The sequence below is a fragment of the Pseudorasbora parva genome, chromosome 9 (assembly GCF_024679245.1).
Source record: "Pseudorasbora parva isolate DD20220531a chromosome 9, ASM2467924v1, whole genome shotgun sequence".
NCBI lineage: Eukaryota > Metazoa > Chordata > Actinopteri > Cypriniformes > Gobionidae > Pseudorasbora > Pseudorasbora parva.
Genome location: NC_090180.1, coordinates 6,821,065 through 6,835,109, shown reverse-complemented (window position 1 = coordinate 6,835,109; position 14,045 = coordinate 6,821,065). Strand labels below are relative to the sequence as shown.

General features: G+C 36.6%; 1 protein-coding gene across 1 annotated transcript in view; it reads left to right on the top strand.

The window, feature by feature from the left end:
• The first annotated feature begins 668 nt into the window (after window positions 1-668).
• cdh18a (cadherin 18, type 2a) overlaps window positions 669-14,045 on the top strand; it is a 62,150-nt gene continuing 48,773 nt past the window's right edge. Inside the window, exon 1 of the mRNA XM_067453677.1 lies at window positions 669-812. The gene's annotated coding sequence lies outside the window, so the exon portion shown is untranslated. The remainder of the gene's footprint in view (window positions 813-14,045) is intronic.

The following is a 14,045-nucleotide window of genomic DNA, read 5'->3' as shown; positions in this document are numbered from 1 at the left end:
CTGAGAGTTTGATGACTCGGAGTTGCGGTACATAAAGCTCCTTCTTCTCCCTCAAGGCCTTTGTTTTATCTCATTTTACCTTTCCACAGAGCTACCGCCCAGTTCATGATGCCCTCTGTTATGTTATGAGCTGACAGGGTAGCCTTCCTCTTGAAAAAAAAAAAAAAGGCCTTCGGTTCTTGAGGGGCTCCGCATACACACGCTTCACATCCCTCTTGCTTTCCACACACTCCCCCTATATTATTAATTAGGTTTCCTTCTGGAGCCACATTATTGCCTTAAACCAAACACTGCCTGCACTGCTCACCATTGAGAACATGTGCCTCTCCTTGCTGCAAATGGAGGGGGAGAGAGAAAGAGACTAAAAGATAAAGTGAGGGAGGTAGAGTCAGAGATGTAAAGAGAGAGAGAGAGAGAGAGGAGAGAGAGAGAGAGAGAGAGAGAGAGAGAGAGAGAGAGAGAGAGAGAGAGAGAGAGAGAGAGAGAGAGAGAGAGAGAGAGAGAGAGAGAGAGAGAGAGAGAGAGCGAGCGAACGGGTAGGAAATGTGAGAGGGAAAAAAGCAGAGCTGACTTTTTCCTTCGTGTGTGTGTGTGTGTGTGTGTGGATATGACAGCGCGTGTAGCCGGCCAATCAGAGCGCGCCTCTTGAGCTGCAGCAGGCTGGCAGATTTGGGAGCTCTAGCAGTTCTGTTCTGGACTGGATTGAGCTGCTGCACACATACTCTCTGTGTGACTCAAAAAATGTGGTGGAACATCAGGAGTGCTCCTCCGTATTCCAAGGCCTTGTCATCTTTTAAGGAAAGACTGAGAAGGTAAGAAGTGTGTTTTTCTCTTTACTCATCTGCTGACTGAAGATTGAGTGCTGCCTCTGTTTGTCTGGCTCGTGGTGAGGAGGCATTTAGAGAAAGTCTGAGAGTTGTTCTAGTGTACATCTGGTCATAGACGAAAGGGAGCTGCTCAGCTGCGGGACGAGGGAAGGGAGGAAGTGTCTTTTCATTAATCTATGCCTCTTTCATTACTCCAGCACTTTATTGTGATCGTGTAATTCTTCAAAGCTCCCTCTCTCTTTCCAGTGAACAAACAGCACAGCAGGTGAAACTGTTGGAAGCTCTCGTGTCTGAATCTCTATGGTGCTTTTTGGTTGCATTTGTTAATTTGATTTGTGAAAAAAGACTGAAAGCTTTTTTTTTGCACGTTTAATTAAGGTAATGTATTTGTTTGTTTATTTTTTGTATTCATTTATAGCTAATCATTTAAAGCAAAATAAATGTTTGCAGTGGGCGTATATGTAGGCTATATATGTGTGTACATCCAGAAGTGCATTCTTTATTGTTCTTAAAAAAGCATTAAGAGTAAATTGGGGATGTCTTACAATCAGACACAGAGGGTTGTCTGACAATGATTAAGTGATTAGACCAGCCTGTATTTGATTCATGGGGGAAGTGGTGTGCTTCAACTAATGCCTCCATGCAGTGGACATGCCAAGGTGACAAATGCACATCAATGGATCCCTGGAGTCCCTCCCCTGATATTACTAATCCTGTAGCTGGCAATCAGTCTCAGCATCACCTTCTCCTCATGCCACTGGATATTTTAAACGGCAGGGAGAGCTTCGAGGTTACAAAACCACTTCAGTTCTATAAAAAGAACTGCAATTTACTGCTGAGAAGTGAATAAGACATGAGAAGTAGAGAGAAAAAAATATTAAATTGAATAAAGTGGACTGAATCAACTACACTAGGGAAATTTTACTGCTTCATGTCTCGAAGGTTCCCTATGATGCGTGAGCCGACTTCAATGTGGAAGGAATACTCTGGGTTTAGTACAAGTTCAGCTCAGTCACAAGCACTTTTGACATCATTTTGGTTACTAAAAAACAGAGGTGAATGTGTCAGTTTAAAAGCAGACATTAGAAATGTGAAATCTTTAGGGACTTAACACTTTTTTTTTTTTTTTTCTAAATTTGTATGTTCATTTTAGGGTGTTGGGTGTTATGTTGCCAAGGCAACAAAGTTGTAACACAGAAAAGGTTAGTAAGTGAACATCACAGTAAAATCATGTATATTATTGGTTAAACTATTTAAACACACTTCCATTGTAAGTTCCTTACTGTGACCCAGATTTTTGCTTCTTTTAAGAAAAGAAGGATCAAGTCTCAACTTTTTTCTAGCAAGCGCTGTCCATTGAGCTTAACTTGCACTGAACCCAGGGAATATTAATTTAATGCATTCTCACAATATAGGATGACTCCTAGATTTAAATTCTGTTTCTTTTAACGTGCATGTATAAAAAGATTAATTCAAGCAATGAGTGGGGTAGAGAGCCGACAGGAACAAACGTGGAAAAATGTCATTGTGAGAAGACGCCTCTCAGCCACTGTTCCATCTGAGCCTCACTCCATTCCAATTAGCATCCTAATTAGCTTTACTGGATTCTAATCAGTATTACAAATTTGTTTTGAAGACCTCAAGAAACCTGCGTGAATCAGTCGAGAACCCTTTGCTCTTGAAGTGCAGAACAAGGGCATGCGAGTTGTCGGTGCCTGCTGGCCTACTGTGCTCTCAGGTGTTGCTGGAACAGTGTTTCCTTCACATGTGTAACACCTTTTTCTCTTGCTGAAATGTTCATTATTTAACCTTTAACAACACCACATGGGTATTGTGTATTAACAGTTCCTGATGTGAATCTCAGCTTAATTCATTTAACTAATGAATACATTTTTTCAATCAAATTCACACTACTGCCAAAAAAAAAAAGAAAAAAAAAAAGCTTGACCTTAAAACTGGTCACATTTGGAAAATTGGACATAAAAATATTACAGAATTTGCATGACAAATTGCAAAGATAAGGGTTAAGCAACTGAAATCTTTTACAACTGTCCGTTTTAACATAAACCACTGGAAGAGCATGAAAGGAAAGAGAGCTGTCGCCCAGTATTAGTCAAAATGCACTCAAAAAGCTATTTCTTTTCAAGGCAACACAATGAGCTTGAAAGAGCGAGTAAAGGCTTTGCCCTCCCTCCTCCTCTTGAAAAATCTTCAGCAAGACTCAGTAAATAAATTGTGCTTCTGATTGAGCAGATGGACATTATTCTGAATGAGAAGCTAGCATATTAATTTCCCTTCGAAACTAGACTCGGGCCTCTGCTTTTATTCTTTTGCTCTTTTTCTTTCATGTTTAGACAGAAGCATTCACATTTTAATTTTTTTCCATTTTTAAAGATGTTTGTTTTTTTAAAAAGCACATCTGGCTGACATGGCAACTTTGTTAGAAGGAGAACAAAACAGACAAACTAATTTGCATAATTAGAATTTAATTTGTGTGTAATTAGCATACATTTATAAAACGGGGACTGGTTTTTCTTCTTTGTTTTGAGACTATAGTGTCCAGTCCAACATTTATACACTCCTGCTCCCACTAATCGAGGTACAAGGTGTCAAGCATGCTGAGATTCCTTGTCAAAAAATCTCAAAATGCGATCCATTCCTATGTGACAAACTTGCTGTCCAGTGGCCTGAGGCCAATAGCGTCTTATCAGACTGGTGCTCAGAGTTGCATCAACTGCAGTGAGTTCAGTCAGGCAGGTTCACATCAATTACGTTTCATTACACAGATTCGTCCAAAGTCACAGATGTGAGTTGCTGTATTTAGATGTTTATTTTGAGCTCTGACTAATGTCATGTGAAAAAGAAAAGACATCTTTTTGTGGTTTTTAGTATATCAGGGCCTGGTTGCTTGGACCATTAAGACTAGTCTTACAAGTTAGACATCAAATAGTTTTATTCAACTGTTCTTAACTTTTTAAAGTCTGTTGCATTAGTTAGATTGGCCTAAGTTGATAGCCAAAAGTAAGACTGAATGCCAGTGGGTCATACAAGAACACAAGACATTGTCTTCCCTTATGAAAAAGAAGTGTATTCAAGTGTGCTATTACCTCTTTCCTAAAAATAAGAAAGAATACTTTCAGTCTACTTTGTATGTGTTTTTCAGAAAGATGCTTTATGTTAAATGTTCACAGAAATAGACTTAAAATTCCACTTAGGTTTACTTGACTTATACTGACAGAAAGTATTTTAAACATTATTTTGACTGCGATATATTTAAAAGTATATTTAAGTATTCTAAGTACCGGTGTATTTGGCTTGTAGTTATGTTTACTCTTTTTATTGAGCACCTTATTGAATATTTTTCACACACAGTTTTACATACTGTCTTATAAACTTACATTGTTTGAAATATTAATATATTGAAGGAAAAAAAAATCCTAATTTTGACTATCTGAACTTTTGTGTGGACTATTCCACTGGTGGTGTATAAAGGAATTTACTTTACTTTACTCTTTCCCCGCCACTGACTGAATTTTACAGATTAGAGTACAGAATTTCTGGATCAAAACACAGGTGAAGAAGAAGCTGAAACAAGTGATAGAAGATTGCTTATACAAATATTTAACCCCAATCATTAAACAGAATATAAATCAAAATAAGACTTGCAGCCAAGTGTTGATAAAAGACGATTCAGTACAAATGAGAAACATTTAGTGAACTAGTTGTTACACTTGTATGTATATTTTTATATACTAAAGTAGGCCAATTTAGTCCCAATAAGCAGTACTGAAATAGAACACTTACAAGTTTGCTACTACTAGTATATTGAAATGAGTTGACTTACTACATACAATTATACTTGAACATTACCTAAGTAAAATGAATCACCCTTTTCATAAGAATGAACATAATGGCAATTTTGTTTTTCTTTTTACATGGAAAGTGCATATTAATAAACATGTCTGTCAATATGAGTTAGCCAAAAGGCTATTTTTCACCTGCAGTCCCTAAACAGATGTCATCCTAAAAGAATAAAAAGTTTCATTTTACATAACAATATAATAACTTCAATAATTTTTTTAAAAAATGACTTAGTTAAGATGTACAATACAAACACAGACCAACAACAGACAAATACATGAGCACAAGAAGCAAGTAGTAGGCAGAGAAAAACAGGTCAGTATTGGGCTAATGTTGACAGCTCTGATTATATATTAACCATTTCTTTAACTGTATCTTAAATGTACTATATGTGGTTACATTTTCTAATGTATATGGGGGTGAGGTTCCACCCAATTGCAGTTCAAACAAAAAAAAGGGGTTTTGCCAAAGACACTTTTCCTAAAAGGAATAATACAATCTCCCCTCGCTGCACCTCTGGTTCTGCTATAATCAACCGTTTGAATGTTGACAAACTGGCGTAGAGGAGGGGATGATAGACCATGAATCATTTTACAGAAAAAAACATAGCTCTGCAGATTTTACCATGTTTTCCCAGTTAAATAATATGTTTGTTTGTTTTTTGTAATATTGGACAATGATGAGAAATGCATGGTTTCTTATCCAATATTTTTACAGTTCGTTTGTAAAGTGATTGCAGAGGTTTCAGAGTTGTGACACTAGCTTGTGACCAAATGGGTAAACATATGTGAGAAGAGCATAGAGTGCATGTATATTTTTGCTGCCTGTGTGGACATTTGATGGAGAATGCGTGTAAAGTTACTGAGATTGAATTTGATTCTTTTACAGACCATTTTTACATTTGATTTAAATTATAGTTTTGAATCAATTAAAACCCCCATTCTGACACAATCTGCAGCCTTTCCTCTGAGACAAAGACAATGGGCTCAACACTGAAGTTAATGTCTGACTTGCTGAAAAACATTGCTACGGTTTCCGATGCATTCAACATAGGGCTGGACAATAATTCAATATCAATATATATCGCGATATAATTTTTTTCAATAACGGTGATATGATTTTTAAACACATTTCCGATATTTCGATAAATACATTACAGCATTCCTCACTGACTGACGTTCAGGGCGCAGCCGTCAGAAAGAGCAGAACATGATTGGCTACTTGCGTGATGACGTACACCACAGAAACGCAGTCAGTGCTCAGCAGTAGTAGGCTGATAGATCCAACGCGGCAAGTTTTAGCTACAAAAAGAGTTTCCCTGACCGCAACAGAAATGTGACTGAATGAACTTCCACAATTAAGGAGAAAGAAATAGTTGATAAGAGAAGAAAGACTAATGTTAATTCAGTGGGGTGGAAGTGGTTCGGCGTGTCCCCCGCACTTTTAATAAAGTGTATTTTCATCCCCCGCACTTTTACTGGGTCTCACCGGTTCTAGTCGACCCGCTCCGAGCGGGATTCGAAACGGCGTTATCTGGAGCGAGGGCAAGCGGGCAAGTTAACAGGGACGCTAAAGACCGCTTTCTCTAACCTCGGTTGATTGCGCGCTTCTTGAGGTCACGGGCAAGTGTATACATAGAAACCAACGTGAATACATCAAGATTTAATTTCAGAGACAAAAAATAATCTATGCATGACCTGTCATTTTATTCGTATCTAAATATGAGGAGGGCACTCTCACAGAAAGTCCAAAAGCGGATTCGTAGAAACTTACTGTCGCGCTGGAGCTGCAGCTGAAGGAAAACAATCGTTATGAGCTGAAAAGTGACGATGACAGTCAGACGAATGCGACAATATATGAAAGCAATGAAGGAGCATCATGAGCAACAAAACTGTTTTCAACACTGATAATAACATTAATCATAAATGTTTGTTGAGCATCAAATCCCAATATGAGAATTAGTGACACTGAAGACTGGATGATAAATTCAGCTTTGATCACAGAAATAAATGACACTTTACTATATATTCACGTAGTGAACAGATGATGTAGATCAGAATAATATATCACTGTGTTACGTTTTTTACTGCATTTTAATTAAATAACTGCAGCATTACATATATGCTATAGTTTTGCATTTAATGGAAAATAGAGCGCTATGAATTGTTCTTCACTGAAATATAAAACTTTAAAAGAAAATGCTCAATAAACTGCGTCTGCGGCATAGGAGCACTGTACACTGTGAAGCAGATCCACCATCTGAAGCAGATCCATCCGCTAGAATGTTCTGAGTCAGGCTGAATCCTGGCTGAAGCACTTTTGTTTAATCTATATTAAGAATAATATAATCAGCCTATGTTATAGTTTAAACTTAAAGATATTAATATTAATAAAGTGAGAGTCTTATGTTTATTTGATGTTGATTTCACATTTCTTTTTCATATAAAGGCTAAATACAAATAAAAGGTGAACATTAATTTATTTGTACTGGTTTTATTTCTAAAATATTATATAGTTTTATAGGAGGACTATTCGTAGACTTGGCAAATACCTTTGTGGCAGTTCTTAGTAGTTTTTTTCTAAAGCTTTTATATAGTTCATATCGATACGATATAATTCCGATATCGACCGAAATTAAGAAAAATATCGTGATATGAATTTTGGCCATATCGTCCAGCCCTAATTCAACAGCAGGCAAGAGTTTTTTTTTAACCAAGCTGTGATTTTAACCATGGAGTTAGTGAGCTTCTCAGCTACCTGAGAGATGTTACTATATGAGCATAGAATACAGTGTCATCAGCATACATCTGCACAGAAACATCAGGACAGACAGACGGGAGGTCATTTATATAAAGTGAGAACAACAAAGGTCCTAAGTTTGATCTTTGAGGAAGACCAGTGGACAGACTGAGGGCCACTTATTTAAATGACTGAACTTGTTGGGAGTGGTCAGTGAGGCAAGACTCAAACCCTTTAAGTGCTTCTGAGGAAAAAATAAAACTGCCTAATTTTGACAACAAGATTCTAGAATTAACAGTGTTGAAAGCCTTCTTGAGATCCAGGAACACAGCACCAGCAACACCACCCCGATCCTACAAAGCTCTGATGTTTTCAGTAAGGAAGCAAGTAGCAGTCTCTGTGGAATAATTGGCTCTAAAACCAAACTGCACAGGGTGAAGAGCGTAGGGTGTGGTATTTAGATGGTTAATCATTTGTTTTGCTATCAATTTCTCTGCAATCTTAGACACTGTAGGCAAAAAACTTATGGGTGTGTAGTTTTATGTGGAATGCGGATCTCCGCATTTGAAAATCAGACCAACAACAGCTGGTTTCTAAGTGCTTGGAAACATATTTTGCGAAATGGACAGATTAATAATCTTGGTAATGGGGCATGTGACTGTTATCCTGAGCTCCTTGAGCAGCACTGTATCCATACCAAAAATATATTCACATCTAGATGGTCTAGATGGTCATCTAGATTTGATTAGATAGTTTGAACAATCTACCTCTGATTCTGTAATGTTTTTTAAGCTGAAAACTGATTGACTTGTATCTATTGAAGGAGTGTGTGTGCTCTCAGGTGTAAAACAGCTTGCTATGTTATAGCAACAGAATCAATAAAATGGTAATTGAATGCCTCTGCTATAACCAGAATACTCCTTGTTAAATGTTCATTTATATTAATTTCTAAAATGGTTTGTTCTTTGGGGTGATCACCTTTCATTTTTCTAATCTGGTTCCATATTATTTTAGCATTTCCATTTGATTTTTCAATTATAGTGAGAAATAAATCTGCCTTTGCTTTTCTTAATGAACGTAACACTTTAGTTCTCAACATGGTGAAGCGTTCTCTATTATGAGTTGATTTAGTTTTATTTGTTTTTTTAGAGCTTGATCTCATTCTTTGTATAAGTTTTATAATGTCTTGGTTTATCCAGGGTAAAATGTTTTTGTGTTGTTTGAGCTTGATATTTTGAGTGAATTCTTTAATAGTTCTCTCCTGTGTTTTCAGAAATATTTTCCTTTTCATAATCAACAAAAGGTAAAATATCATCCCATTGAATTTGGTTAGCTTCAGCTATAAAGGTTTGATATTTAGTTTTGTGATCATTTCTTTTTTTTTTCCTCTCGCACAAGGATGAAAATGGTTTTTGTTAAGCTTTAGTGACAAGAGTTAAATTGTGATCTGATAAACCTTTTAACATTGTAAAGGATTTTGCAATACTTTCTGGCCTATTAGTAAATATGAGATACAGTTTTGTCTTGGAGGAGTTTGTTATTCTTGTTGGCCCACGAAGAACTTGTGTCAAATCAGTCTGTGAGTTTTTTTCTAGAGGGTTCGTTCTCCCAATTGATGTTAAAATCCCCCTATGTTTATGCACCCAGCCCCAGGACATAATACAAATCATATTAAAACATTTTAAGGCTAAAACTAGCTCCTAACTTGCTGATTTAAGAGAAAATCTTATAAATAATGGACATATCAGGCCTAATTTTAGGTCTGTGAAAAGTTAGAAGCAGTCAAGAGAACTCCTAGGTCACTAGGACCAAATCCCAAATTGCTGACCTTTCTCCCTCTTTTCTCTTCAACTTCGCTTCCTGTCTACTCACTGTCCTATCATAATATAAAGGCAAAATGCCAAACATTTGTATTCTATATAACCCCACCCTTACTTTTAAAATTAAGACTTCTCTCTATTCCATTAATGTTGGTCACAGCAGCTTTGTGAGAAGGATTTGAGAGAACTCTTAACTAAAAACTTTTAGGAGAAAACTTAGTGATAAAATGTTTAGTGAATACAGCCCCTGGTCTTTATCAGGTCTTAAAACTAGGTAAATACAACCTCAGATGAACAACACATGACCTATTGTATTTATTATTATTATTATTATTATTATTATTATTATTATTATTATTAACAAAAATAAAGCCAAAATGGAGAAGCGTTCACTAAACCTAACTAAACATTATATTTCAGTTTCTTGTAGAGTCCCCTTTAGCAGTAATAACTTAAAGTAATTATTCTCTGTATCAGTCTCTCACAATGTTCTGAATGAATTTGTGACCACTCTTCTTTAAAACTTTGCTTCATTTCTTTGTGGTTTGTGTGCATTTTGTTTATGCACTCAGCTCCCCTGGCTCCTGCCACAGAAGTTCGCAGAGGTCTGCACTTAGACTGCTGGTGTTCTTGGGATCAATGTTTTTTGCAAATTTTGCCCAATTTCAGCAAAGCTTTAGCTGTCAGACAGATGGCTTCACATTTGACCCTATAATACTTCGGTATACAGAAGAGTTCATGGTAGTTCATAGAGACTGCAAGGTGCAAACCCCACCGTGCTGGACAGTTGGTGTGAGGTGTTTGTGCTGATATGCTCTGTTGGGTTTTCACCTAACTTGGCGCTGTGCATTATGAACAAACGGCTCCACTTTAGGCTCACATGTCCAAAGGACATTGTTCCAGAAGTCTTGAGTTTTGTTCAAAGATAATCTTGCAAACCTAAGCTATACTGCCAATGTTCTTTTTAGACATAAGAAGCTTTCTTCTGGCAACCCTTCCAAACAAACCATACTTGTCCAATCTTTTCTAATTGTATCGTCATGAACTGTAACAGGTTAACTGAGGCTTGTAGAGTCTAAGGTGTAATTTTTGGGTGTCGGACCTTGGGGTGAATTTGCTGGGATGTCCACTCCTGGGAAGACTGGCAACTGTCTTGAATGCTTTGCAATTGTGAATAATTGATCTCACTGTAGAATTATCGACTTCAATGTTTGGAAATGGCCCTATAACCCTTACCAGATTGATGGCAGCAACAATTGGTTCTCTAAGATCATTGTTGATGTCTTTCCTCCTTGGCATTGTGTTAACACACACACACCTGAATGCTCCAGCAAACTGACAAAAACTTCTGCTTTCAAAGAGGCGGTCACACTTGCTGATGATCAGTGATGATCAGTCCGTAAAAGGCATTTGATTAGCAACACCTGAATGCTAATGACCCTTTTAATTCCTATGGAAACTGGGTGAAACTGGTAAGGGTGTACTTAGTTTGTCACATATGTCTTCTCCATTTGGGCCTATTGTTATGGTTGAATAAGTAATGGCACAGTGTAAAATGCCATAAACATTTTTTAATCTGAGCTGCTGTTAATCTGTTAATCTGACTGTTCTTCATATGAATTTGTGTGTGTATAGCTACAGTATACAGTACAGATATCTCTATTATCTATTAACCCCTTAAGTGTCACCCCCCTTTTTGAAAATATACATGAAAATTCACTATCCAAAATTAAATGGTTGCAATTCAAGAATGCTTTGGAATATAGACATAAGTTTGGTCTCATTTTAAAGAAGACAGTCAGCAGAGTATTGTGCAAGTGAAATCACTTCAAAAAATTTAAGTTTAAAAAAGTTATGGAAGTTTAAATGTACTGTAAATCAAATATACTGTACTAGATATTTAATATTTAATATACAATATATATGTTACAAAATAATGTGGACTCTAAAATTACTATCAAATCAAAGCCATATGTCTAATCAATTTGTGTTCCAAATTTGAAGTTGATATCACAAAAATTGAAGTTCCCATGAGATTTTGTTTAGGCGTTGTACCACAAATAGCCACCGGGTGTCATTCGAATTCCATTGATTTTTTTAAATGCAATTTCCTGTGTCAAATGTACATATTTTTGTGTAAATATCACAAAAAAGTTTGCAGATATAGAACGGTGAGACTAAGACCTTTCCCACGATATGCGTTTTGTCAAGATTAGAAAAGGTTTTTATTATAAATTAAATAAATATGTTAAATAAATATGAAACATGACAACGCCACTTGGGGAGGAGCCCGCTAGAATAATTTAGAGCACCGTTTCCATGGTAACGCAAGGTCCGATTTCAAATCGGTTTGCACAGGATGAATCTTGAGTTCGTAAGCTTTCGATTGATATATAGTTTGTCAACATTAGATCAGGATAAATATAGGATATATTGTTTTAAACATGCAGTGGCAAATGGGCCCACCGGTGGGCCAGTGACACTTAAGGGGTTAAACTAATCTTCCTTGGCATCATCGGCAATGTAAAATTGGCAATGTAATTAGCCATAGTGCATCTAATCCTGCCTTCACGTGCTCTAGGAATTAGCGTAAATATGAGTCTCCCAGGTAAAAATTGTACATGAACGCCCTCACATTTTGAAACTTGGATGCAATGAGCTCGTAATCATGACTTCAAACGTCAGAATTATCACATTTCCGATAGCTAGGGAGCCCCGCACATGACATGCAGTAAAAAAAAAAAACCTAGTAGGCTAAATCCTGTGCACAATTTACTTTTTCGTTCCCTCGATTTATAAATAGTGTGCACGTTTAACTAATTTGTTTCGCTCGATTTACTAAAACGTGCGCATAGTTTATAAATCGAGGGAACGGATTAGCATAACGTGCGAACGATTTATAAATCGTAGGAAAGAAATAGTAAATCGTGCACACTTTTTACCTTTTTTTTTTTTTTGTAAGGGGCTCCGTAGATAGCACATGAAGGCAGCATAAATGTAAGTTACTCAATACTAACTTATTCAACTATTAAATAGAAGAAGCAATGCTACATGCAATAATACTGTCGACATGACTCAGTATGCTACAAAACTATTTAATTATTCAATAGTTTACTAACCGATAAGTTACTTAATACGTTTCAGTAACGGATGTCTGTTCTTCAGATTAGTACACGGGTTTCAGGGTTTAAAATAACCATTACACAGCAAACAGAGAATCGGAACAGAAAATGTATCTTTTGAACTTAAAAAGAGGTTTCTATAAAATCATGTTGATTGGTTATATTTCCATAGCTCATAGTGTATGAAAAATACAATTACCAGTGACAGAAGGGTGGCACTTATTCTCCTGCTGTACGAAGTTAAAGAGTCACAGTAGTGGTCTGAACCTCTTCTCATTACATTAGCGCATACATCTAATATCCAGTTTCAGATATAAGCAAATACTTAAATAGCTCTAGAAATTGTCAGCAAGACAAAGAAAGTGGTTGAAAACGACCTTTGTGTGCAATGCATGAATGATATAGATTATGATTATTTTCATTGTCTAGCTCGTTCAAAAATGTGTTGCTCTTGTAAATAAGTGTTCAGCATGTCATGGCAGTTGTGCAATTATTTTCGGATATGCACCATTTTCACCGTTTCCACAATACATTTAACTATACTATTGTTGTTCTGGTTTGCATTATGATGGTTTAAATTTACAGATAACCCAACAGTAAGGTTTATATCAATTTCTTATGACAGAAACTGCATGTGTCGAACTGTAAATGCTCAAACTGTCTTTAGTCTTGAAGAATATGCTAATGGCTGTTAAACCTAACCCTAACTGTTTGTTGATTTTTGTATTATTATTCTGTTGTAGTTGTTGCCAAGGTATTGTGACTAAAACTTCATGGGAATAATAATGAAAAAGCTCTACCTATTGGGTTCTAAAATTATTCTCTCAGCATGTTCATCATTTGATATATTAGTGGTTCTTTTATTGAGATAAACAACATGCACCTTTAATGAAATTCATTCAGACTCATATCGCCGTGTCTTAGATGCATTCATTAATTCTGACCACTTCTATTTCAGCTATTGAATTACTGACCTAGCGGATGTGGAATAATTACTTCACATAATAAATACACATCCTTAGTGCCGAATCTCTGCATCTTCAAAAACATTTTCTGTAAAATTTCAGCAAAAAAGATTCTTGAGCGATTAAAGTTGCATTCACATGTCACACACTGCCATCTTTCCACTCAAACAAAAAGTTTGAGTTTCTCAGATATCTCACTGTCAGGTTGCGTTGCACCGTGAAATATTTATTCCGGTCATATAATGTTAGACCCCTGGGACATGTCTTCAGCATTACTGTGACTATTTAAAACACGTCTTGAATATGAAATGTTCAGATGTAACGAAGTTGACAGGAAATACCCACCCTACGGCATATCCATTTTGTTTAGATTTTTTTTTTAAGCCTCTGCACTGCAATTTTTATTCGTTTAGAAAGAGACTAACCCTAAAGCACTTTTACTCACCCATGTCAGAACCCTCATGCCGTAGAGAAATGAAGAGTATGAGGGAGTTTCTCTTCAACAAGTGATAAATCTGAATTGTCAGGGAGGCAGAGGAGTTGAAAACGATCAGCTTTTTTTCTGCGGTATCCACGGACATGCATTGCAGACCATTGATCCTCGGACTGCCGTTCAGCCATCTGAATAGACTCGCACACTGAAGCTTTTCATTACACGTCCCATGCACCAGCAGTCATGATTTCTGCTATTATATGGGAACAGCTGTTCCA